Source organism: Chionomys nivalis, chromosome 24 (assembly GCF_950005125.1).
Source record: "Chionomys nivalis chromosome 24, mChiNiv1.1, whole genome shotgun sequence".
Lineage (NCBI taxonomy): Eukaryota > Metazoa > Chordata > Mammalia > Rodentia > Cricetidae > Chionomys > Chionomys nivalis.
In genome coordinates this window covers 35184471-35211171 of record NC_080109.1, presented here as the reverse complement: position 1 = coordinate 35211171, position 26701 = coordinate 35184471, and the positions used below count along the sequence as shown (strand labels likewise).

At 48.4% G+C, this 26701-nt stretch overlaps 2 protein-coding genes across 2 annotated transcripts in view; both read left to right on the top strand.

The window, feature by feature from the left end:
* Fgf2 (fibroblast growth factor 2) overlaps nt 1–26701 on the top strand; it is a 51573-nt gene that overhangs the window by 3332 nt on the left and 21540 nt on the right. The window lies entirely within an intron of this gene.
* Bbs12 (Bardet-Biedl syndrome 12) overlaps nt 1–26701 on the top strand; it is a 90044-nt gene that overhangs the window by 42280 nt on the left and 21063 nt on the right. The gene's annotated exons all lie outside the window — the stretch shown is intronic.

The window sequence follows — 26701 nt, the reverse complement described above, 5'->3', positions numbered from 1 at the left end:
CAGGATGATGCTGACAGTCAAGACAGTCTGACAGTCAGGAGTGGAATACCTCGTCCAGATGTGTGCCGACAACTAGGTCTCCTAGAGGACATCTTTCTCCCAACAAGAACACCAACCTAAAAGAATACCTAGTAGATCCTTTAGTGTGGTCTCGCGTGGACATGACCTTATGTATGGTATATTTTCCTAGCACGTGAAAGGTTCACTGATGGTCGAGCAGATCGGGATGAGGTTCGAGGGAAAGATACAGGAAAGCACAGTTAAGGGCAAGTTGGTGGATTCTCCTCAACCACACACTTCCCCAAACATATGGAGAAATAAAAGCAGCCGCTTTCCCGCTGCAGTAATGGCTCCGATTCTCAGCTCTCTGTGGTCTCAGGCCTCAAAGTGTCCGTTTGGCCCAAACTATATCATCCAAGCTGTATTCTTTTCTGGGTATCTCTTCCAAGTTGCAGAAAGCTCTGGAAGGTAGGCACAATCTGATGGCACTACTGGCTAGTGTTGACGGAAGCTGGAGTCGGCAGTGTTTTCCTCTTTGAGAAAATACCTCCATAAGGTCGGGCTCTAAGCAGACCTGTAAGGCATTGTCTTAATTACTGATTGATGGGAGAGGGTGCAGCCCGTGGTGGGTGGAGCCGTCCTCTGGGCTAGTGGTCCTGGGTTATTTAAGAAAGCAGCCTGAGCAAGCCAGTAAGCAACAGCCCTCCATGGCCTGTGCATCAGCTCCTGCCCCCAGGTTCCCATCCAATTTGAGTTCCTGCCTTGGCTTTCCACAGTGGACTGTGATCCAAGCTATGTAAGCCAAATAAATCCTTTCCTCCCCAAGTTGCTTTTGGTCATGGTGTTTCACCACAGCAATAGTAACCCTAGCTAAGACAGTAACTTGGAAAGAAATCGTGAGTGTTATGTTCTGGGAAGCATGTTTCGAAGACTGTGCTCTACACAGTGGATACTGGGTGGGTGGGTCGTGCAGTTCGGCTGGAGAGGAAGAAGCAAGGTGGGGACAGGGGTGAAATGTCCCTGAAGGGAGGCCAGAGATGACAACCAAACACGGATGTGTCCAGGGTCACAGAGTTGCCCATGGCCAGTGGGTGCGCCACTCCTGGCTGATCCTCAGAGGGGCCTGCTTTCTGCACCTTTTTGTTTATAGGCCCAGAAGATCTTTATTTGCTGTGGGAGCTGGGGTGAAAGCAAGGTGCTGCCAGTGGCTGCAGGCTGCTCCTCCAGCTCCTGTGCTTCGCACACACCTTCCTTTGGCATCCTTGATCTCGATCTCAGCAAGCCTCCTCTCATGCCCCGGGGAAGCCTTGCATCGCATCTGCTCTGAAGCTTTCCTGTGAGATGGTCCAAAGGAGTGAACATTTTTATCCCAAGCAGCACGTCCGGCATGTGGAGGAGTGTGAGATGCTGGCTGGTTGTGGACCTGCTAGCAGTGGATATATCCCAGATGCTCTTCCTTAGAGGAAATGGACGCAGTTAGAAATGCTGGATCTACCCTGAGCTAATCCTGACTGCTCGTTGGGAACCAGTCTCTGCTTCCAGGCATTGGGGGGGGGGGGGGAACCTGAGATGGGCAGAGGCTGATGGCTAGCCCACACCCAGGAGGAGGGGAGTGGTGGCCAGGTCAGCTTGCTCCCTGCACTCTTTCCCACTGCACACACTCCACACCACACCAAAAATAAAAACATGGATTGTGAAATTCACAGATCTCGTTTTATAGAGGCTTGGAGTAGTAGCCGGTTGCCTGAGTTACCCCTCTGACCCAGCTTCTAGCCCACCTGGCTGCTGGCCCGCTTCTACAGCCTCCTTGCTCTCTCCCGCTCAGTAGTTGTGGTACCCTCTGGATGCCTGTGGCCAAGCTTCCTCAGGACACTGAGGGCCAGTTGCTTCCAGGGCTCTGTGAACCCAATATTGCTGTTTTCTGAGGATTCTGGGCAAAGCAGCCTTAGCGTTTCCATTGCCCTGTGTAAATGCATCCTTTCATTAATGATTCTTAATGCTTTGGCCTCCCCCTCCTTTGGTCATATCTGGCAAGTGGCTCCTGCCAATTTGCCTTAATAAGCATGGTATTTACTGTAATGCTGCTTTGTGCAGTAAACAAATGAGGTCAGACTCTTGGAGCTTATGAATCCTGGAGATCATGTAATCTGCACAGAGAGAAAGGACAGTTCATGAGTCACAGATATCACCACACCTTAGGAGTCTTTACAGATGCACTCTATGCCAAGTGACTTCAGCCCAGAGAAGGCAGCATCCCCCTCTGATGTGCCCTGAGGGCTTTTGTTGGTTTTATAAAACATCCGTTATATAACCAGACCTCTGACACTACAGCAGTCTGAGTGTTCTCTGGTTATGTCATGCAACACGGACAGACATGATTTTAAAGTTCAGTTTGAAAACAGAGTCTTGTAGAAACAGTAAACAAACCAGATCCAAGCTTTGTACGTCACAAATGAAAAGTCCACAGAGATGCTGGGAAGCTGTCATCAGTGGGGCTGGCAGAGGCATTTAGGGTCCCTGCTCCAGGACACTGTTCGCTCCCCCGGCGGATGCTGACAGTGGGATGGCCGCTGCACATGTCAGGAGTCTTCTCGTCTTTTCCCAGTTCCTGTCCTTGTTGATTTTCCAACACTCTTCCCGGGCCTCTTTGCCTTGACACATTTGTAAGACGGCTGGCCTGGGGCAAAAACCTGTGATCATGAAATGTGCACATCTGGGGCACACATCTTAGCCTCATTAGCATACTCTGTGCAAACAAACCTGTGCGCGCGCGTGCGCGTGTGTGTGTGTGTGTGTGCATGCGTGCGTGTGTGTGTGTGTTTTAGCAAAACAATGATGCAGAGTCTGGGCCAGTGGGCTGTCATGTGCTTGGTAATTAGGATGTCCACAGGACATTTGCTGGTTGAAGATGCTCTACTTTATACACCCAAACCTTTCTTACAATGCCATGCTCTTATAAAGGTCATGGTGATCTCATGTAAACAAACATCTCACCAAGTAGGGCACTATCAGTTGGTCAGGTAGAAAAGCCTGCAGGTTTTCACTGGGAAATCCTCTCTGGTGAGAATGCTTTGGGAGAAAGCCAAGCCACTAAAAGGTCCTTTAGGTGCAGCAGGTCAGAAGGATAGCACCATTGGAGGTCCTTAGATGTAGCAGGCCAGGAGGATGGCACCATTGGAGGTCCCAGGAGGTCCTTGAGAGCGTGATACAAGGGACTAGTGCTGGTGGGTGACCATGTGTGGACTAAGCAAGCCAGAGCCATCCAGTGGCCAGTCGCAAAGTCCCCTTGCCAATGGGAACCTGCACAGGGGCTCGGGATGGTGTGTCTCGGGAGCATGGCAGTGCACTCCTAGGAGCTGTCTACAGAGTTCCAATGTTTGCAGTTTTGGACAACTGCAGTACCCAGCGTGGGTCTGGTTCATTAGCATGCATACCGAAGTCTGTCATCCTGGAACTGCTTTGTAGTTTTCGCCAATCTTGAAAACATTACATTATTCCAAGTCACAGAAAATGGTTTTCAAGCTACACAAAATGGCTTCACTCGTGTTAGTGACAAATTAGAAATCATTCTTATACCTACAAGCCTCCAGTTAAGCATTAGGTAGTAAGAGCTGGCTGCGATTGTGGGTGTTTCCTCCTCCTGCCCACTGTTAGCTCAGCAGCCAGTTATCTGCTTGTCAAAATTACTCTTAATAATGGTGTCTGGGGATCCTCTGGAACTTGGGAGGGGTTGAGAACAGGTTGTGACTTCCCTTTTGAGCCACAGCCTGTGGCTCTTAGAAGTCACACTGGACTCTCGTTAACTCTTGTCTGAGATTTTAGCCAGAGGAAATGTAGCAACGGTGAGCCAATAGCCAGTGTTTAATTTATGTCTCATCCTGGCCGACCTCTGTTACTCTTCCGACACAGGGCGACCTGCCTGTGGTGACCCTGCTGCTTGTCCACCTGTTTACAGAAACCTGGACTCTGTGTGTGTGTGTGTGTGTGTGTGTGTGTCCTTTCAGAGGGCCACTGACCCCAATTTAACCTCTGTCTTGGATTATCCAGACAATTCCTCAGTAAAAGTTCCAGGTTTTTAAGGTATTGTGGATGTTAACGATATAAAGGAAGACGGGTGGAAAGTAAGGATTACATCCCAGGTGCAACTGAACTATCAAAAAGCACGCTCTCAATTAATAATTATATTAGTTTATAACAGAAATTTGTCTTACAAATAATTCAGATTATCCCTTAAAGGGGTGGTTTATCTAAAAGAAGTATTTCCAGAGGAGTAATGATCCAGCCGGGTTCTGTGAGCGTAGAGTTCTTTGTTTGTAACTCAGGCCCTGTGAAAGGAGGCTGGGACTCATGGAGGGGCCCCGCATGCTCTGCGAGATGTTTGATTCCGTACATCCTAAGTGTCGGAGAGTGATAGAGGCATTCATTCCCCAGGGATGTCTGCTCAGCCGACAGTTATAGTTTCCAGTGTGCATTCAGACACTTGCCGAGACTTCACTCGAGATAATTTTATCTACCACTGTTACAGTGGGGAAGCTTAGGGAATCTTGGAGACTGAGTTTTCTAAGGGTCGTCGATGGAAAGATAACGCATTGCTCAGCGAAAATGAATGTTACAACTTTAATTAGCGGTGCTGATTTCTTTAAAAGCATTTATGATTTTTGTTTTATATCTGACAGAATGTCAGATTATATCGTGTGTGTATGTCTGTCTGTCCTGTATCTGCATGCCTACTGAGGCCAGAAAAGAGAGTAGATCTCCTGGAGCTGGAGCTACAGATGTGAGCGGTAAGTGCTGGTCACTGAACTTTGGGCCTCTGAAACAGAACAAGTGCTCTTAGCCGCTGAGCTCTCTGTCCAGCCCCAGCATTATGTTTTGTTTGAGATATGAGTCTTATCCTGTAGCACAAGCTGGTCTGGAACCCTTGCCTCAACCTCCCCAAGTGCTGGGATTGCAGTTATGAGTCACCACAGCCAGCAGCATTTAGGATTTTTTTTTTTTTAAAAAAACTATGTGTGGTAGGATAAATTTTCCTCAGGGTTCTGAGAGTTGTTGGTTCTTTCTCAGTGGCTCACTGTGTCCTGTGCTTCCTTCCACTTTACTTGATTTTCCTTTAATAAACTCGTTTAACTCATCCTGGTGCAGGTTCTTTGTCAGTCACTGGGAGGCTTGCTTCCAGTTCAACCAAGTAACCTTTCCCAGTTTGTCACCCTGCGGTGACATGTGGCCCTATCGCCTGCCTCTGCCTCTAAGGAATCCTTTGTTTTCATTGCTCTGCAGGATGCTCCTGCCCAGCTCATCTTCCTGCAGGCTCTCTTGGGCCTGCTCCTTAGCTTGCCTGTTCCCCGCGTCTCTGCTTTGGCCTCTCCCTCCCTCCTCCTTTCTGTGTATGTTCTAGAAGTTTTTCAGCACATCATTCTTAGTCTCTTGTGATACCAGCTCCTGTCTCCTCCGTCTAAGGACAGGCACCCCAGCACAGCCTCAGTGAACACATCATTGCCTCAGATGGGTGGGCTCCTTCCCCCAGTTTCCAGGTCTAGTTAAGCTGCTTTTCCAGAGGCCAGAGAGCTGTCAGCTGCCTTGTGTTTTCCTCAGTGTGCAGGTGTGCATGCATGCACACGCGTGGGTCTGTTCCTCAGTCTTGTGGCAAACCCCACTCTTCCTATCTCCTACTCCTTTCCTGGAACTTTAGCTAAACCTGTTGATATTCTCAAATATGGCTGTGCTAGTTTTGTTTCTGTTGCTATGTTAAACTACTCGACGAAGGGCAACCTAAGAAGAAAATGGTTAGTTTAGCTCACAGTTCCAGCTTAGCAAGGAGCTAAACATGGCAGGAACAGAGAGCAACTAATCAAATCGCATCAACAGTCCAGCAGAGAGAAGAGGAGACCTGCAGGATTGCTGCTCAGCTCATTTTCCTGACACTCTTAACACAATCTGTGACCCAGACCCAGAGACCGGTGACCCATCTGCTCACAGCAGTTAACATAATCAAGGTAGTCCCACAGGCCCGCAGACACGCCCTCAGACACGCCCACAGTTGCACAGACACGCCCATAGACACGCCCACAGACTTGCAGAGGCCCGCAGACCCATCTGATTGAGACAGTTCCTCACTGAGACTCCCTTCCTCCTTGATTCAAAATCATTTCACACTGGCAGTTTAACCTTACCATCCCTGGGACCTTCAGCATCATCTGTCCCTGTCAGCTGCCCACACTTGCTCCCTTAATGTCTCCAACATGGTAGAGCCACCTCTTTCCATAGGTGGTCTTTTCTAATGCAATTCTCCAAAGACTTTTTCTTCTCAATTCCCTCTCTCACCTCCACCCCCTCCCCACTCTCCACTATTCTTAACTTTCTCTGGGGAAATCCTGTTTAATACCTCAACAGCCCTTTCCTCTGTCCTCCTGGGGAGAGCTCATAGTATCTGCTTCCCCATAGTGCTTGGCTCCTTTTCTGTATCTGATGGTCTGTGTCTGTCTATTGACTGGGTCTGTGGGCTCCTTGAGGAGGAGTAGGTCAGGTTTTCTTCTCCATCCTCACACACAGTGGCCACTCAAAGATGTTTGCTGTGTTAACTGTTCTACTCAACAAGCCAGTCCGGGCTTTTCGCCTGCTTTCCGACCTCCTGGTCACGTTCCTTTCTTAATTCAGCCAAGGTGACCTCTTTACCTGGACCCGTCTCCTTTCGTCCCAGCCAGGTCCTTGTCCCATCCACAACTCAGTCGGGTCACTGAGTTCCTGCCATATGTCGCTCTTGGAATGAGCTGATAATGGGTTTTTAAAGCACGAAGGTAATCCTCCATTGTTCCCCAGGAGCCCTGCATGTTCAGGGAGTCTGAGTTTCAGTTACTCCCTGAGGCTCCTTTTGCCTCAGCAGCTGAAGGCAGGGCAGTGTGAGGTGTATGAGGGTTCAGCCAAGCTCCCCTCCCTGTTGCCTTCCCTCCCTTCGTTCTTATCTCCCTTATCTTTCCATGGAATTCTTTCCTTCAGTGCTCACTTTCTTTCTCTCTCCCTTTCTGCCTCATCTTTCTTTACCTCATACCAGGCGGAGCATTCCCCCACAGAACTAAGGCATGAGGGGTGTGAAATGCGAGTGGCCAGGGCAGCTCCACCATTCTTTTGTGCAGACATCTTCCTCATTAGTCTGAGGAAGCAACGCAGGAACAGCGGTCCTCTGTCCCCGTCACTTGCTACTGAGGAAGACTTTCTCCTCAGCTCTGGAGGAGAGATGTTTCTATTTGATCTTGATGCTCAGCTCCACTGTCGTCTCACAGATCTCCGTGCTCAGGGCCTGAGTGCTTCCCCATAATCTGACTGGGGAGTGCAGACTCGGGGTACACACTTGACTCGGGCACCTCAATGCCTAAGTCACTTTTCCTCCCGGTGGCAAACCAGAACCACTTCAGAAAGGAGGCTGAGGACATCTGGCAAGGCTGCTGGTATCCTTTTGGGCTGCGAGGAAATGGCACAGAGAGCTCCATTCAGATTTGTGAGCCAGTATTCATCATAACAATCCGCAAACAATCTGCCAAGCGCTGTGACCATGAGTCAGCCTTTTTGTGATGGGATGTCTGCAGGGGAGGGTGGGGGCGAGAGGGCTGAGTGACCACCCTGAATAACTGTCTCCTCTGCCTCCTCTCAGTGCTGAATCATTTTACAAACAGGAAACAATTCACAGGTTTTGGAACGGTCATTATACAAATAGCAACCGGAAGAGCGTGAATGAGTAGGGCAGCACCTCCATCACAAAGTTCCTTTGCAGGGATCAGTGGCGGGGTGTGCGAAATTTTTCTAGCCTTGGTCCCATTTAAAGGTGGTGTGTGCGTAGGATGCACGCCGATGTTGCGTATGCTTGTCTATGTTGGAGATGGGACGGTGTCATTTACTCACTGGAAGGTGGGGACTCACTGGATGGTGCAGGCCCCTTTGACTTTGGGGGCTCTGGTTCTTGGATGGTGTGTTCTTGCATTTTGCATAGTTGGTGTTTTCTGTTACTCTACAGCTTACTAGAAATAGATGTTTATAGATCCTTTGTGTAAGCCATGTTTAAAACTTTCATTTTGAATGTGAAACCTTGTAACCTTATTTCTTATTTATATCAGCTATTCAAAACCCGGTAGTACAGAATTGGACTATAATTAAAGTGGGATGGAAAAGGCAGCCTTGCTTTGATGGAGTTCAATAATATGGGAAGAAACAATTTTCAGAAGGTGCCAGAGTTAAACATAATTAGCTGCAGTGATATAGCCTTACAATTAAAGGGCAGGAAAGTGAGGCACATGTTGATTTCTGGAGAGGTTCATATGAAAGTCGTGATGGATCCATGACTCTGTCTAGCTCCGTTCAGATAGTGGAGATTCCTACACCGAGTAGCAGATCCCCTGTGTCCTACAGGGGGAGGAAGGGCCCGGTGCTCAACTGTCGCTACTCTATCTCAGGACCATAACTGAGGAAGGGATGGACAACTGGAGGGAGGGCATGCTCTGTTTCATCTTTAGAATAGAATCTTTTAAACCTAAAGTACAAACTTTTAAGTCAAAGATTATTCCTCATTTTACAGGTAAGAAGCGTTTTGTTTTGTTTAACTTTATACTTTTCAAGCCATAGTTTCTATGAGAGCAAGCGATGGATTGTGCATTCTAAAATCTTCCTGTCTAGAATGCAGGCTCACAGCAGAGTTCCACGGGGACAGAAATAAAAACTGGTTTTGTGGAAGTGAGATCCAACTTCTGATTCTGCTTGACATACTGAAGACTCTATCCGTGTTAAAGAGCATGGCAAGTAAGGATCCAGGCTCAGGGGCTGGCTGAGGAAAGCTGCTCTCCTGATGCCCAGGTGGCTGTCCCATGAAGACCATGACATGGGGCATGGGAGAGCCCTCCAGATGCAAAGATGGGCTTTCTCTTTCAGGTTGTCTGAGTTTTGTAGGGGTAGATAACCAAATATCTATCCTTGGTCTTTGAAGTTTTGACATTGACTTTTGGATGGGAGAAATTGTTAAACTAATTTAACTGTTGGCTCTATTTAAAAACTGGTTTGAAGTAATTCTGGAGCTGTGGTATGCCAGAGTTAAAGGAGCCGACCGTCTGGCCTCCTCCCATTTGGCTCTTGTGCTCCTTCTCTTAGGAAATAGCTGTCTTAGTACTAAATATTTCTTCACTATTGATGAGTTGTTTTCAAAGAAACTTTTTTCCTTGTAAAATAAGATTTATTGTTAATTTACACATGTGTGTGGTCTGTGTGAGCGGGTGTGCCCCCAGAAGACACGCAGGATCCTCTGGAGCTCGTGTTACAGACATTTGTGAGCTGTGCAGTGTACGTGCTGGGATCCATGCTCTCCTTCTCACCATAGAGCAGCAGGCACCCTTAATCCCGGGCCATCTCTCCAACCCTTGGAGCTCAAGCTTTCAAATGCCATTCTAAAATTAGAAGTAATTAAGGAGCAAAGCTACAGAAGCATGAAGAGAACCCTGAAATCAGGATCTGGAAGATGAAAACCCTGGGTAGGATGGCCCTGCAGAAATGCAGAGAGTAACTAATGGCCATTTTAACGGCATAGGAAGAGTCTTTCAAGGAATTTGAGATAGCCTTACTATAAAAACATGGTGTAAGATTTATAAGCAATTCAAAATAACTTGAAAGTAGACACATTTGGATCCCTCTTAGTCAGTTTCCTGTACCATGCAAATATGTTGAAGGTGTCTGTGAGGAAGTGAAGCCCAAGATAGATGAAGAGACATCAAGATAGAGCTCTACTGCCTGCACCCATAAGACTTCCTGAAGGCAAATTGCTCTTTGCTCAGAGTCTTCTGCCATGTGTGATGTCATTGCCATCTTCCCTGTGAATCAGTCCCTAGAGTGGTGTCTCCACCATCCTTGCTTCCTGATTAAGCCACCCACGTCTGTTCTGCCTGGCCTTCCCTCATGCTGGCGTCTGCCCGCTTACCATGCCATTCTACTTCTAGCCCCAAACACCGACTTCCTTGCTGCCCAACCCACCCCATAAGTGCTAGTTCCTGAGGCCACAACAAAACACCAGCTTAGACAATGCACATTTATCTTCTCAAATCTTGTAAGCTGGAAGTCTGGGATCAAGGTGTTGGCTGACTTAGATTGCTCCTAGGCCACACTCCTGGATGTGGGCCGGGTGCCCTCTTCCCACCTCCACACTTGGTGTGCAGATCCCTGTGCCCCCTAGATGTCCCAATTTCCTGTTATGAGGACACCATACTTATGAGAGCTGAAGACAAGTATGCATTCATCTTTCTGGACATGGAACCAGTCCATCTCCGAGCCAGTATTCTATCCCTCAGGCCCAGTGAACAAGGCTTCCTGCTGTGTCTCTGTTCCACTTAGGTGATATCATCAGTAGCATGAGGGTTTGCTTCCGCCAGACAGGTAGGCTCAGGCCTTCATACTTAGCTACTCCAGAGACTGAGACAGTTCCAGGTCCTCCTGAACTACCCAGCATCTTCAAGAACAAGACCTTGCTTCGACATTTAAAAACACAGAAAAAGGTAGAGCACTTACCATGTGCTGTGGTTTGAATGTGTAATGCCCCCACAGGCTCGTGTGCGGCAACACTTGGTTCCCATCTGGTGGTACTTTTTTGGGGGTGGTTCTAGAGCCGTTATGGGGTAGGGCCTTGGTGAAGGAGGTACGTCGCTGTGAAGTGGGTCTTTTCATATTATAGCCAGCCTCAGTTACATCCTGGCCTCTGTTTCTTGATCCACCAAGATAAGCAAATGGCTTCATATTCCTGTCACCATAACCTCATTTGGAGGTAAGCACTCCTTGAGAGGCCCTGTCTCCAAATACAGTCACATGCTGCAGTACTCAGGTCCTTTGGGATTTAACGTCTGAGCTCACAGATATAACTTGGCTCTTAGCACCATCTTAGTAGCTGAGCTTTGTGCTTTGCTGGAATATTTATTCAGATACCCGGACTAGTTGTTACAGCCGGGCCTGATTCTCTTCTGTTCCGAAGAACAAATGAACTTCTCAAGACAAACCCTGGTGCATAATCCCGTAGCCACTAGTGGGTCCCTAGGAGGCAGAAGCATAGGATAGGAAACCGAGTATGTGGGCTGTAGTAGTAAACAGCAAAGCGTTCTAGGAATAGGATTGAGAAAACTGAGGAAAGAGTAGCAGCATGAGGAGTAACTGAGGCACTGCGTGGAAGAGCAGCGATGGCCATCAGCTGCAATGGCATATCTGCATTTCTCAGAGCTGTGCTCTATGGGAGAACTGTGCTCCCTTCAGGAGAGCTTCATGTGTTAGTTTCTTAGGCCAGATCCCACCTCATTTATTTAGATGTTACCCATGGCTGCTTTTTTCATGGCAATGGCCGATGCCCATCAAAGCCTCAAGCTTTTATTATTTAGCCCTGGGGTTTTATTTCTATTTTTATTTTGATTTCTTGACTATGGTGTTACTGCTGTTCCCACTATTAAATCTAATATAATAAGCTCAAAGCTTTTACTTCTCAGCCTTTTGTGCATGGGCAAAATTGCTATCTCCAGACTGATCTCTTAAAGTGTTTATTGTCTAATGTCATGTAATACATCGGAAGCACATTTCCCACTAAATGCATGAAAGATAAAATGGTGATACTAACTTATTTATCTATTTATTATACTAGAGTGTCTTAGGGTTTCTATTGCTGGGAAGAGACCATGATCCTCTTATAAAGGAAAACATTTAATTGAGGTAGTGGCTTACAGTCTCAGAGGTTCAGTTCATTATCATTATGGTGGCGGGCATAGCAGTATGCAGGCAGAAGAAGGAGCTGAGATTCCTATATCTTTTTTGTTGTTGTTGTTTTGTTTTTCGAGACAGGGTTTCTGTCTTGAAACTAACTGTCCTGAAGCTCCCTCTAGAGACCAGACTGTCTTCAAATTCACAGAGGTCTGCCTGCCTCTGCCTCCTGAGTGCTGGGATTGAAGCACTGCTTTCAACAAGGCCACACCCACTCCAACAAGTCCATACCTCCTCATAGTGCCACTCCCTTTGGGAACTGCTTGAACTCATGGCCTCGTGCATTCTGGTGTATTGACTACTTCTCACTGTGACAAAATGCCCTATGCAAAGCAGCCAGAGGGAGGGTTTGTTTGGGCTCTCAGTTTGGGGACCTGCAGTACACCAGGGCAAGGATACATTGTGGAGGGAATGGCCTGTGACTGTGGTGGCAAGGAAGTCAAGCTGTTTGCTTATTTGGAAGCACACGGGGAAAAACAGAATGGTTAGGTCAAGATCAGGGCTATAACCCATAAAACACCTCTCAGCGCCCCCCCCCCCAGCAACCCACATCATCTAACAATGCTTCAGCTCCTAAAGGTTGCTCCACCTCCCATGGCAGTGTCACCAGCTGGAGACTATTCGAACACACGGACCCGTGGGGCATTCCACATTCAAACCCTAACCTCCTACCTGTGGCTCCCATGGGCTCCCAGCCATCTCACGTTACAACATGCATTCAGTCCAACTTCAAAAACCATCTTAGTCGTACTCTTCCAACACTGCTTAGAGGCCAAGGCCCAAGACAGAGGAACGGGCAGAGCAAGGAAAGACTGCACTCAGGCAAGATAAAACCCAGCAAGGAAAACAGACTCCCGTCTGGTGTCCAGGACTACAATAGGCTTGGATGGTCCTACCCGTCCTGCCCTGCGGCCCAAAGCCTACGGCCTTTCTCTTGGCTACGCTTAGTACCTGCACCTCTCCTTGGCAGGGGGTCCACATCCCGGGCATCTATTATACCCTAGGCATCTATTATACCCTAGGCTCTCCACTACAGCCGGGCTACCCTGGCAGCACAGCTTTACACAGTGACCCCTGGGGGGCACCTTACAGGGAATCTGCCCAGCTGCACCTTGCCTAGCCTCTGTGGCTTTCTGGAGCGTTAGGTCCCTGTGTAACTGTTAACTCGATGTCTAGGAGGCAGGGCCTCCAGCACAGTGCTGAGAATGTCTATGAGGGACCCTCTTGATTGTTAGGCCATCTTCTCCTTGAATAGTCCCTGATGGAGGCCATCGCTCCTCCTTGAATGGATCCTGGAAGAGGCTATCCGCTCTTCCTTGAATGGATCCTGGAAGAGGCTATCCGCTCCTTCTTGAATGGAAGCATTTCTCATTTCACCAATCAGAAACCTTCAGAATCTCACCAGGAAGTCAACTCCCTTCCGTTTCATAGCTCTTCCTTGAACACCAAAAGAAGTGTACCCTTCTCCTGGGGTAAAGTGAGAGAGACAGAAGAAATACTCTTTCCTGTGGCAGTCAAGAAGACAGGCTCAAAAGTCCAGCCTCTGGCCTCTCAGAAGATTGGTTGCAGCCTGGACTATCAGGGAGTCTGTTGGGCTAGGGAAGTCTGTGGGTACCTTAGCAAGGAGAGGACAAATGCTAGGATTAAAAACCCTGCTGTGGGAAGAGAAACCATCGGAACGCCCTCCACACACAGCAACCTGGGAGCGCTACAGTTTGATTGGATTCACAGGGAGCTGATGTTTCCCTGTTGTTTCTCTTACTGAGGGTTGAACCCAGAGCCCCAGACAGGCTTTAGGATGTTATCGCAAATCCAAGTTAGTGGGTTTTTTGCTAGACTTTTCCACCCAATTTTACCAGCAAAATAATATTCCTATGCAGGTCATTTCTTTGGTTGTTTGTGTATGTGCCTTGCAATTCATTTTTCTTGGAAGGCACCACAAGAGGTTGTGTTACCCAGGGTAGCTTTTTTCTCCATTTGTTCATGAAATTTAAAGGAAAAACAGTTGGGATATCTGTTTGGTTACACCTACTTTGAATATTTTCCAGACCTAAGTTACTTTTGGCTGTGTTTAATGAGGTAGAACTGAAAAGCTTTTGTGTTTCCGAGTTCCGGAGAACCTGGACCTGTGTACCGCTTCCACAAGGGGACGGGTGTTCCCAGAGGGAGCACTGTTTTTCTGGAAGGAGCCTAACACACCCCTGGCTGACAGGAAGCTCGCACTCTGCTTTCCCATGAGGCCAGAGAACAGAACCTCTCTAGGGTCCTCCAGTAGGGTGGTGTTGAGGGTGGCCCGCACCAGGCTGCATCTTCTCCTAGCTTGGGAGTTTAACATGGGTTCCACTCGGGTGGTCTCAACACCTTGAAAACAGATGCAAGCCATTTCTCTGAGCAAGGCATAGTCTCTTACCAGTTCTCATGGTCATCCACAGTCTGAAATACAGCAAGAGGAGAGGGTCACCGATGGGGAAAAACCGCTTTCTCGCTGCCCAGCTAGCTGTCTCTGCTAATCTTTGGAACTGCATCACTCTGAAAATGTGGAGTCATTAGATTGTGTGTCGGTGTGAGGCTGCCTGGTGAATGAGTCCAGGAAACTTGATTCTCTGTGAATTGTGAGATGTGCATAGGTAAATTTTAAGGAATGGCATAAGAGATTATAGAGGCAGCCTGGAAAGGAAACAAGAGGGAGTGTGAGGTGGTCCGAGCCCAAGAGCCATTGCTATCAAAGTCTGACCTTCTAAGTCAGGTCTTTTTGGCTGAATGAGGACAGCCCACACAATGTCAGAACAGACCTAGACTTGAGTGTCTAGAGGCTCCCTGTGTTACTCAGCTTCCTGCTCCTGTAACAGAGACGGTCAACACATGAGGGAAAAAGATTGGTGTTGGCTGACAGTTTAGAGGTTTTGGTCCATGATGGGTTGATTGGTACTGTTGCTCCTGCTGCTGTGGGAAGGTAGCGCACTGTGGCAGGAGTGTTTAAGGGACACCGCTGCTTGCCTTAGGCCAGGGAGAAAAGAGAGCGGCCGGTGAGCGATGAAACCTTGATGCTGTTGAGGGCAAGGTCCCTAATGGTCTGAAGATCTCCCACGCTGCTCATCACGCCAGCCTGGATACCCATTATTGCAGATATGTTTCTGCTATGCCCAGTTATGCCAGTGAAGGACAGAAAGGCCTTATGACGATAGCTGAAGGTTGCAGTACTGTGAAGGAAGAGCTGGGGGACTGAGTGGCAGCCCACAGAGTTAGGTTACAGAGACAGGAAGCTGGAAGGCAGTGGTTTCTAAGAGAAAGATGGAGCTGGAGTCGCACTGAATGGGCAGAAGGGGCACTGCCCCTGTAGAGTTAAGGAACACAGCTGTAGAAAGAGGCTCCACCAGCAGCATGGAGATCTGGAGTGCCGTGGGCAGGGGTCTGGACGGATCCTATTGGAACAGGCAAATTATAAATTGCTTCCTGGTTTACAAGTTCTTCCCATGAGTCTAAAGAGTGCAGATGGGGGGGGTCTTGGCCCTGGTGCTCCAACAGGTAGGGTCTGGTAACCATCTTTTTCACCGTTTGTATTAGCATGTGTTCATTCCTCAGAATGATTGGCTTCACTGTGACAGTTTCATACATGAATATGATGCACTTTCATATCTCCTGCATTATCTTTTCTTACCCTCCCCCCAACACACACACACACACACACCTCGGCCCCAGACCTGGGCTATCTGTATTCCCCCATCACAGCCCTGGGCTATCCTCTCCCCCATCACAGCCCTGGGCTATCCTCTCTCCCATCACAGCCCTGGGCTATCCTCTTCCCCATCACAGCCCTGGGCTATCCTCTCTCCCATCACAGCCCTGGGCTATCCTCTCTCCCATCACAGCCCTGGGCTATCCTCTCTCCCATCACAGCCCTGGGCTATCCTCTCTCCCATCACAGCCCTGGGCTATCCTCTCTCCCATCACAGCCCTGGGCTATCCTCTCTCCCATCACAGCCCTGGGCTATCCTCTCCCATCACAGCCCTGGGCTATCCTCTCTCCCCCATCACAGCCCTGGGCTATCCTCTCTCTTCCATTACAATCCCATTCTGCTTTCATACTTTTGTTTATCTCTAGCTTCAGCGAATGAGAGAAAATACAATGCTCACCTTTATGTGCCTTATGTTGTAACTATCTCCAGTTCAACTCATTTTCCTACAGATATCCTGCGTTCTCTACCATGGCTGAAGAATACTCCATGTGTGCATCCTCCATGCTTTCTTTGTCCATTAGTTCAGTGGTGGGCATCTAAGCTGTCTCCACATGGGGTGCTTAGGGTTAGTGCTGTGCAGCGAAGCGGGGCGAGAGTACAGTGGGAGACAGAGAACAGGGCCTGCAGTGAGAACATTCTAAACACTGGGGCTAGAAACAAAGGCACTTGCAGCTGCGTGGGAGATACATGAGCGGACCATAAAAGGCAAACAGGCTTTAAGAAGCAAGGCCAGTGCTGGCAGCCTTGCTGGCTCACTTCCATGCGAACTTTCCCCTTTTGGAAACACACTCTAGGTCCTATTCCTTATTACATAGTCTTGCTTTAATACATTGCTTCTGGTACAGCTCGTTCAATAGTCTGAGGTGTAGTTAGGATGGTTGATAACAAGCCAGCCCTATTTCAGGAACTCCAAACCATCCTAGACAAGGCGATAACCAAGAACCCTGCAGCTGCAGTTTGGCGATTGTGAGACCCAAGAGCTCCACGTAGCTAACAGCACTTGAGATCCCTGCAACATCAGAGAAGGCAGCACCAGCCAGAGTCGCATCGCCATCAGGGAGTCAAGGTCAAGACTAACAGTGCCAGGGAGCTTAATGTGATTGATTGGCAGCAAGCCACCTGCGAGGTAGGAAGGGAGGAACAGTAGCCGAGTGATTGGCAGCCAAGAGATAGTCACAGTCAATATACCAGAGTCAGAAGCGGGCAGAGGAGTCACAGCCAGTCATAACTGAGTGGATAGCACATGAGTAATGCATGACCATGCCCTTGTTGTGCTCGGGGGACAGGCCTATGTAGTAGGACCCTCCCCCATTGACTCAGCTCAGAGGAAAAGAACAATCTCAGTAGAAATGACCTCAGCCTTCAGGCAGCTTCTGCCCCATGGTCCTACAAAAACCACCAGATGAAGGAAATCCAGCAGCCATTTCCTATCCGCTCCCACTCAGAAGCTCACTTTTATTTTTTTCCATAACTCTTAATAAAGCTTGCCCCACTTTGCATAGGAGAGTCCTTCTCTTTCATCTTCATTTGTGTAAAACAATGAACTCGGATCCACTGTCCCAGGTCAGTCTTTGGTGACCATCGGTGGCTGGCACCTTAGGCCCTTGGCTCAGTGATTTAAGCTAAGTAGTGAAAGATCAAATAAGTCTTGCAGACCCTGCAACGTTAGCTTGAGTAAACAGAGCTTTCTAAGGCATGCCTAGCCTGATCCCTTTGGGTGTGCTAGCTGTCTTTTGAGGTTTGCTTTTGTTTTTTGTTTTGTTTTTTAATATTCAGACTAATATGCATTCTGAACAACAGTAGGCCCACCCACGCAGCCCCCATCTATCACTGTCTTTTGTTGATGTTCTGTTTTCTTGGTTGCTTCATTCTTCATGTGCAAATGACCATCGCCTTAGACCCAGACAGTAGGATGCTCCAGGACAGTCTTGGGAAAGTAGGACACAGGGTGTGAGTTGAGCAACATTCTACCTGTGTATATATTTATTTGCAGGGGTGAGATTTCCTCTCAGACCTGAAATAGTTCAACTCGGAGCATCTCTGACAGGATGATTTGAGAAGTGGGGCAGGGTAGAGAGGACTCAGAAAGGATGATTTAAACTGGGGATAAGCAGGTTAAGGGAAGTAGACCTGGGAGTAGTTGGGGTTTGGGGGCACAGAAAAGAAGTGGAAGCATGCTTACTCAGGCTCTTGAGCCTTCCGTGTTTAGTGCTCTTGGCTCCAAATGTGACAGGAGGAGAGCGGTGAAAGAAAACAGGGATTTGTTCTCACAGCAGGGGAGGGGAGAGAGCCCGGCCCTTGTCCCCCACTCCCGCCCTGCAGCCCTGCACTCTTGTGGTTTCGGGCTCCTGAGCTAGGGTGGAAGTGTCTGTAGTGGAGCCAGGAGAACTTGCCATTCTCCTCCTGCGCCTATTTTATGGCATTTTAAGAAAATTTTATAAGCTCCAGCAGTTGCCTCTGCCCACTCTAGAAATGGAGTCAGGTCAGGAAGGCCGCCTCAGCGGGAGGATGCCTCTCAAGTCACAGTGTTCTCGTCCATCCTCCCAATTCCGGCCAAAGCCCAAGGCGAACGATTGCCTGGGTCAAAGCATGCTCTTCTGTTTCTGTGTAGTATAACTCTTTAAAAAGTATATTAAAATTGACACATAACTGCACATATTTATGGAGTACATGTTCACAACATAAAGATGGACAGTAGTCACGGGACCTGGAAGAGCAATGGAAGGACGCAGGCGATGGCTACTGGGGTAGAGCTGGATGCTGGGTAGAAGGGCTAGCATCTCGGATACCTGCGGCTGGCACGGATTAACTGCATAGTCCCATTGTCTGGTAAAGAAATATGACTGTTCCTAACAGAAAGGAATGTTAACTATGTGAGGTGATGGTTTTGCCAGTCGCTTCTCTCCATCTTTATGTCTCTGGCGTGTCACGTGACTTGCTGTGTGTGACTTTTTCATATGCTCTGAGTAAGGTCTACAAATGCCAGGATTTTGTTACCTGAGTGTTTCATATATGTAGACTATGGTATCTATATATCTTTAACCATTTATCTGCCAGTGACACATGAGGTGAATCCACATCTTGCTATTGTAAACAGTGTTGCAATAACTTGCTAGGACGGCATCTCTGGCACACTGACTCTCCCTGTGGGCATAGGTCTCGGGGTGAGATCACTGCATTCTATGGGGCAGAGGGTCTAGTGTTTGGAGAATTCCCGTTCAGTTGTCCGTGTGACTGAGCTAATTTACATTCCCTTCCTCAGTATAAAAGCTTTACTTTCTCTATATCCTTATTATTTTTTATCCTTTTGATAGAGGCCAAGGCACAAGTTTGCAATTTCCTGGGGAGTGGGGGTGGGGGCTAATCCTTAATTGATTGGTATCTCAAGACGCCTGCCGTCAAGAAGGATAGCATGGTATGCCTCATGGAGACACCTGGCTGTGGTTCTGTACCCAGCCACCAAGGAAGGTAAAAATGCTCAGCTCTGACCCCAGGACACTGTGACCTTGAGCATGGTAATTTACCAAACTGGCTCCTGCTTCCTTGATAGTTATGGAAAAACTCAAGACTCCTTGACTCTGGGCTGGGACATAGGGACTTTGGTCTTTGAAGGCTCATGGTGTAGGGAAAGGAGTGAAATGGGCCACAGAAAAGAATATTCTTACATTAGACAGGCACTGGGGCTGGCCTGGAAGTACTAAGTGTGCTTCTGTATTGGAAAGCCTTGAAACTAGACCATCATCTCAACTGCGGGTTCACAGGACTCGGGGAGCTGCTGTCTTTGGCAGAGTTGGTGGGGGAGCGGAGGTGGAATGCATTGCTTGGCTGTAGGTGCTGCCTCTGCCCTGCCCTCACTTCCGCCCACACTTGTCTGGCCTCACTGGCTGTCCTCTAGTGAGGCTGTCACCTCTTTTTCTGTGCGGCTACTATGTTGTCATGGGTGTCAGCTAATAACCGCAGCGGTGTGAATAAAACTGGCCCCGAAAGGCTCGTATGTTTAAATGCTTGGGTCTCAGTTGGTGGAACTGTTTGGGAAGGATTAGGAGGTGTGGCCTTGTTGGGGGATGTCACTGGGGGTAAGCGTTGAGGTTTTAAAAGGCTCACCATTCTCAGATTGCTCTCTCTGCCTCGTGGTTTTGTTTTACAAGGTGAGCTCTTAGTTGCTGCTCCAGCACCGCACCTGCGTGCCTGCTGCCATGCTCCCCACCATGATCGTCATGGACTCATCCTCTGAAACTATAAGCCCTATATAAATTCGTTTTTCCGTGCATTGCCTTCGTCATGGTGTTTCTTCATAACAATAGGAAAGTAGCTAAGATAATCACCCAAGCAAAGACCTTAGGACGGTTCTGTCACGTGCTGCGTACTTGTTGGACTTTTTATCCTGGAATCTCCCTTCTAGAGTCTTGTGCCTCACTGTTCCCAGTGCTATATTAGCCTTTTGCTGTGTCACAGAGATCTCTAAGCCCAGCTCCCTAAAGTAAGCATTTCATTGTTAATCAGGGCAGATGGCGCTCAGCTGTGCCAGGTGCAGCTAGCTCTACTTGCTCAGGGTTCTTACACAGCCGCAAACACACACGCCCTCCCCCATGACATCTGAAATGGCTTTTCTTATGTCTGGCACCTTGACAGGGCAATGGGAGCTCAGGGCTCTCCTTGCTCATGAGGCCTTTCGCCGAGGTGGGTCTGAGTGTCCTCACAGAGTGTCTGATCTGAAGAGCAGAGGTTCAGAGAGTGAGGATGCTCACACGACGTCTGCCTTCATCCCTTTGACTAAATCTCACAGCGTGTCAGGACCACGTCAAGTGTGGGGAGGACGACAATAGTGCAGAGCCCTGGGGTTCTGGTTCAGTGCAGCCCCGGGGCACGGCTGTTAGGGGGCCATTCAGAGACCCCTCCCCTGTCTGAAAGCATCTCTATGTGGGTACACCTGTGGTAGCTCTGCTACAGACACTGCTAATGTACCAAGGGCTAACGAGAGGTGCTGCCATTGAAGCAGAAACTCCAGGCTGTCCCCATGTCGCTCTTGACGTGACCAGCGTGAACTCCCCTTTCGTCTTCTCATTCTTTACCCACATGCAGACTTCATGGAAGCCAGGCATTCTGTCCAGTGTTGGACACTCTCTGGCATCATCAAAATCACGTGTGTTCTCTAACACTTGGGCAGAATTATTGTAATCCCCAGTACCGATTCTTCAAGTGCTTTCAGTTCAATGAAATTCTTTCAAAGAGCCTGAAGTGTCTTTATAGTTCTGATTATATAAAACTCACTCTTCCCGTCCCACACCTCAGGAACCTCGTTTGTCTTTTTCTACTCCGTTTATAGAACTCAAAGCTAGAGCCTGTCATCCATGCCCCAGAGCCAGAATGAGGAGGTGATAGAGTACCTCAGCGAGCCACAATGTAGGGGAGAAAGGATTTATTAATAGGGGCTTGCAGTTCCAGAGGGGACAGGGTCATCATGGTGGGAAAGGAGGGGTGTGAGGCCTCACCTGGCAGTCAGGAAGGCGACATCATACCTCATGTACACACAAGAAGCAGAACAGGAAGTAGGTCCTCAAAGCCCGCCCTCAGTGACTTGTTCCCCAAGGAAGGTTCCACCTCATATATGTTCTATAACCTCCCAGACAGCACCCCCAGCTGGGAGCCAAGTGTTCAAACGTGTGACTCTACGGGGGCATTTCACATTCAAATCACAATGGGAAGGAAGTTAGTTACTTAAGAAAGCTGACGAGCATCCATGTTCAGGAATATGCTAGGACCCAGCAATACTGTGAGGCCGCCTGTCAACCGTGAAGGCCAAGTGTGAAGGAAGGTTCTGTTGTGGCTTTGCCTGTTACTGAGGATTAAGGAGGAAGCTGCGGAAGGAGGCCAGAAGTAAGATGGCTCCAGCTTTCCTGTGCCTTTTCTGCTGACCTCCGACTCCCACCTCAGCGGCTCTGTTTCTGTAGCTGTCGTTTCTGGGGGAGTGTGCCGTGGTACTGAGCTAGGTACACAGAGGGTGCTCCATCAATGCTGTGCAAAGGATATAGGCAAAGCCAAATCAGAGTCAAGCTCTTACAAACACAAGCAGGCAACATGGAGGCAAAGCAAGGGGAGGCTTCGGTGCCTGTAAGTTCTCTTCATCTTCACGTAGCCTTGCTGTACCTGGGACTGAGGCTGTGCCTGAGTCTGTGAAGGCTTAGCTAGTGATGCTGCAGACAGGAGTGCCTCTTCCCACTGCTGGGAAACACAGGAAAGGCAATCTAGCCTGCCCCTTCTCTTGTAGATATTTGCGACTTCGGGATTAGACAAGGTAAATATAGAGCAACACAAGACTTTATATAGTAGACCTACAGGCTAGTCTGTGAGCGTCAGCTATGTGTTCAACTCAGGAGCAGCCAGGGACAAGATGGTGTCCACCTTAAAGGTGTTGGCATGAGGAGGCAGCCTCCTGACAGTCAATCCCAGGCCACTGCAACAGAGGGGAGAACAGTTACTTCAGCCCTGCTTGAGGGGGGGGGGTGGGCATTTTTTCCTGGAGACTTTGAGGCAAGAAAATAGTTTTCAGATTCGCTCCTGCATCTACCCAGTGTCTCTCACGAAAGGAAGGACGAAGGAGGTTTTCCCTGCAAGGGCCTCGGAAATCTTGGAGCTGGACCTCGGGCTCTTGGCAGGGAGCAGGATTTTCCAGAGTGGGGCCCGTCAGTGATTGAGGGACGTGCTGCAGGGCTATTTTCATGAGAGTCAAATAAAACTCTCTTGTCTCCAGGCTGCTTTGGAAGGTGTTTTCCTAATGATTTCCCCAGTCGCACAGAATGGCTGTTCAGTTGCTGGAACACATTGGGCAGCTTCCCGTCTACCCACACCACTCTGCTGTTCTGGAGCCGCCTGCATTGAGTTTTGTAGATGAATGTTGATTCTAATCCAGAAGGAAGTGCCAGGAACACAAACAGCCCAGCTAACTGGCACTTACCCGAGGGGAGGTCCAGGGCCAGCCAAACCGCTTGCATTATCTCCCGGAACCCTTACCTAACTCTGAGAGAAGACTCAGGCACTGTGGAAGTGTCCAAGAGCATTTCAAAAGGGAAGAAAGAGCTGCCAGGGACAGACTGGAGTGGGTCCTCTCTTGGGTACATTGGATCCATTGCAGAAATACTTGCTTGCAGCTTGTGTTTCTGGCTAATATCTTTCTGAGCCTCTTATGAGTTTAAGATATTCTAGCTTTTAATGAAGGGCTTCAAACATATTGGTGACCACAGCTAAATGCCAATAGCAGATGTGTGTGCGTGTGTGTGTGTGTATGTGTGTGGCTGGACCCTATCAGGGCTATCTGTCAGTTGGGTATTGTTTTCTACAGTGTCAGAGTTCCCACTGTGCGTTCCTACTCTTAAGTCTTAACCACAAGCGTTCTTCACTGTTAAGTGTTTCCTGTGTGGCCCCATCTGTGCTTTTGTTGATCAATTTTAAATTAATTAGGAGCCATTGGTTTTTAGGAGAGGGTTCAGGTTCACAACATTACGAGGAAAGCCTAGAGATGTCTCACAATCTCCCCTCCATCCATAGCCTCTCCATCATTGGCGTCTTACACTGCGCTCAAACCTTGGTCACAGTAAACCCACGCTCATCACTGACACCGAGTCTGCCTTTCGACTTAGCGAAGGTGCTGTGCATTGCAGGGCTTTAGACAGATGCAGTGTGACACCATTTCTGTCACTGTGTCACTGCGGTCATCTCACTGACCTGGGAATCCTGAGCCCTACATATTTACCCCAGTCTCCCATGGCCACAGCCCCTCTTCCTCCCTTTCCGCACGGTTCTAATGCTTCCCGTAGTTGGTCACTCATTTCTTTTTCTTTTTTTTTTATTATTAATTTATTTATTTATTAAAGATTTCTGTCTCTTCCCCACCACCGCCTCCCATATCCCTCCCCGTCCCCCAATCAACTCCCCCTCTCTCATCAGCCCTAAGAGCAGTCAGGGTTCCCTGCCCTGTGGGAAGTCCAAGGACCTCCCACCTCCTTCCAGGTCTATTAAGGTGAACATCCAAACAGCCTAGGCTCCCACAAAGCCAGTATGTGCAGTAGGATCAAAACCCAGTGCCATTGTTCTTGACTTCTCAGCAGTCCTCAATGTCCACTATGTTCAGTGAGTCCGGTTTTATCCCATGCTTTTTCAGACCCAGTCCAGCTAGCCTTGGTGAGTTCCCGAAAGAACATCCCCATTGTCTCAGTATGTGGGTGCACCCCTTGCGGTCCTGAGTTCCTTGCTCGTGCTCTCTCTCCTTCTGCTCCTGGTTTGGACCTTTCTTTTTCGTTCTGAGTTTTATTCCATTACCTGGATGTAAGGTGTACCGGTTTGTTCTGTGATTAATATAAAGATATCATGCTTGCAGTCACATTGTAGCATAAATAAAGTTTTCAACTTGTTTGGAGGTGCTACTCACTTTTGGTACAAGTACTTTCATGTCCTTGAATGCTGAGACAACCAAAGGGGTTGGCAAGGAATTTTCAAGAATTAATTTATATCATGAAATGAAACTTTAAAAATACCAGCCATTGTTTTCAGCGATTATGTTCCTCGGTTGCTGGTAGCTGCCAACCCTGACCAACACTCCGGCTTCACACGGTTTATTCCTGTGAGGACTACTGACTTGCTCAGGGCCTCCTGTTGCTGGGCTTCTCAGACAAGGGAGCCTGTGTCCTCCCACAGCTTCCTAAGGCCTCTTCCAGAAGACACTGCCTTCTGGTAGCCCAAGTGTGCTGTGTCCACCCACAACTTCCTAAGACCTCTTCCGGAAGACACTGCCTTTTGGGTAGCCCAAGCGTGCTGTGTACAGTGTGTGTGAAGAATGTGTGGGGATCAAATGTTATGGAGCCACCAGAGAAGTCCCCTGGGGTTAGTTACTAATAAGAGTTTTTAAACACCCAGCTGTCTACGGCACAGAAAGTCTTCTTGTTGACCCTTAACTCCCATCCCTGTACCTCCTGAAGCTAACATAGCAACACATGGGGGCAGAGAGGTGTCTGAACCACAGCTCCCTCTGCCTGTCCCTCGTTTGTCTCAGGTGAAAGCAGAGACCATAGAACAGAGGCGAAGGAAACTGAGAATCCATGGTGAGTTCTGGATAATTGAGGGGCTTAATAAGTAGAATAAGCCATCGGGGAGATAAAAAAAAAAAAACCCACAATGACACATTCATTTTATTCCTTATATTCCTATGATGGTAAGAAAGATGAAATCATTAAAATTCATTTAATCAACTAAAACTTCTGACCAGAGTTTTGTATTATGTTGTGCTTTTGTGACCAGCATGTGTTTAAGGAACTGCATTCAGGTTGCTCTTTCTGCAGGAGCAGAGCTCCTCTATCTAAACGGAGCCTGGCGGAGGTCTTTGGGCAGCAATGGCTATAGGACAAGACAATCTACAGACCGTGGGGGCAAAGCCTTTGGTCTGGGTGTGACTCTGGCCCTGATTCCCCCACTTCCTTCCCTTCTCCTTCTAATGGAAACTGAAGCCAGTAGAAAAGTAATACCTAGAGGAAACGTCCTGCCTCATGTAACATAACTGCTCTCAAAGAATCTGTAGACCTTATGCCCATATACAAAACGTTGATTACCAAACTGTAAATCGAGATTCTGAGCAGTTGACTAATTTTTATGTTAAATTTTAAACTTTGGGAGAGCTGAAGATGAATTCAGATACAGTGGTAAGGAACAATGTACATTTCATCGCCTTCCCTCCAGCTCCCCCCGTGAGCATCTTGCAAAGCTGTAGTCCAGTATCCCAGCCATGATGCTGACGTCAGCACTGTGAAGACATAGGCTACTCCTGTCTTAGTTCTTTTCCTGTGGCCATGATAAAATACCCTGAAACAAGCAACTTAAGAGAAAGGGTTTCTTTTGGCTCACAGTTGAAGAGATACAGTTCACAGGGCAGGGAAGACATGAGAAGATGGGGAAGGCATGGTGGCAGGACCAGAGGCTGGATAGTCACATTGCGGCCACACCCAAGAAGCAGAGGGTGAGCAGGAAGTGGGGCCAGGCTCTAAAGTCTCAAGTCCTGACCCTGATGACCCACTTCCTCCAGCAAGGCTCCATTCCCTAAGTGTCCCACAACTTTTTCAATAGCTGGGACCGAGTGTTGAAATACACAAGCCCGTGAGGACAGTTCCACCATCACAGGGCCCCCCGACTCGCTGTCATGCAGCCCAGCTAACTCCCCAGCACCGTGCCTGGCAGCTACAGTCTGTTTCCCATTACAGTGGTTCCCAGGCCACGTATTTTTAGAAACACTTTAAGAAACATTTCTCCATTGAACACATACAGGACTAATGACTTTTATAGGGAAGCCAGGTGTTTATTTTTAGCTTCATGTGCTCGGCACTGCCTTCTTTTGCTCTTCCAGAAGACAGCGTGGGGTCCTGAAGTCTAAATTCTTGAGGTGTCAATATTACAGCTGGTTTTTTTGCCATAAAATGCCCCTGCCAGAAGGCTGCAGCATTCTCTCACTTGAACTATATGACCCCCCACAAAGCGGGCCAGAGAGAGTCCATGGTGGCTGCATTTGGGGCTCTTGTGTCTCTGAACTAGTCACCAAGGAAAGGGTAAGGGAAGAGCCTGAAGAGATGGCTTGGTGGTTGAGAACACTTGCTGCTCTCCCAGAAGACCTGAGTTCTATCCCCAGGTGGGAGAGTTCCCAACTTCCTGCAACTCCAACTCCAGGGGATCTGATGCCTTCTTCTAGCCTCTGTGGGCACTCACATGCACATTCAAACCCCTCTCCATGTGTACACAAAGTTAAAAAATTTCAGAAAAGGAAAGCAAAGGAAGGATTCTCCATCAGCTCATGACTGTGAGACAGACCAGGGTTCTCTTGTCTCTCTCTGCACTGTGTCTGGTTGAGTCTGTGTTGCATCCAGAGCTTTGGGACACCACATTCTGATTAGATGATGCCCCTGGAGGTCCATAGCCTTTGTCATGGTACACAAGCCACTGTGCCAATGGAGGGATGCCACCCTAGTTAGTCCTTGTCTTTCTAGACTTGTACCGTCTTTTCTCTGTAGACAGATAGCTTGAGTGTGTCTACCGTAGGGAAGGGAGGGACAGCCTGACAGAGGCGCTCCTGTGGGAAACTTATTTTCTGTGGATTTCTATTGATCAGAATGGCCTGTAATGGCCCTGTTCTTGGCATGAATCAGATAAACAGTGTCACAGTTTTTAAA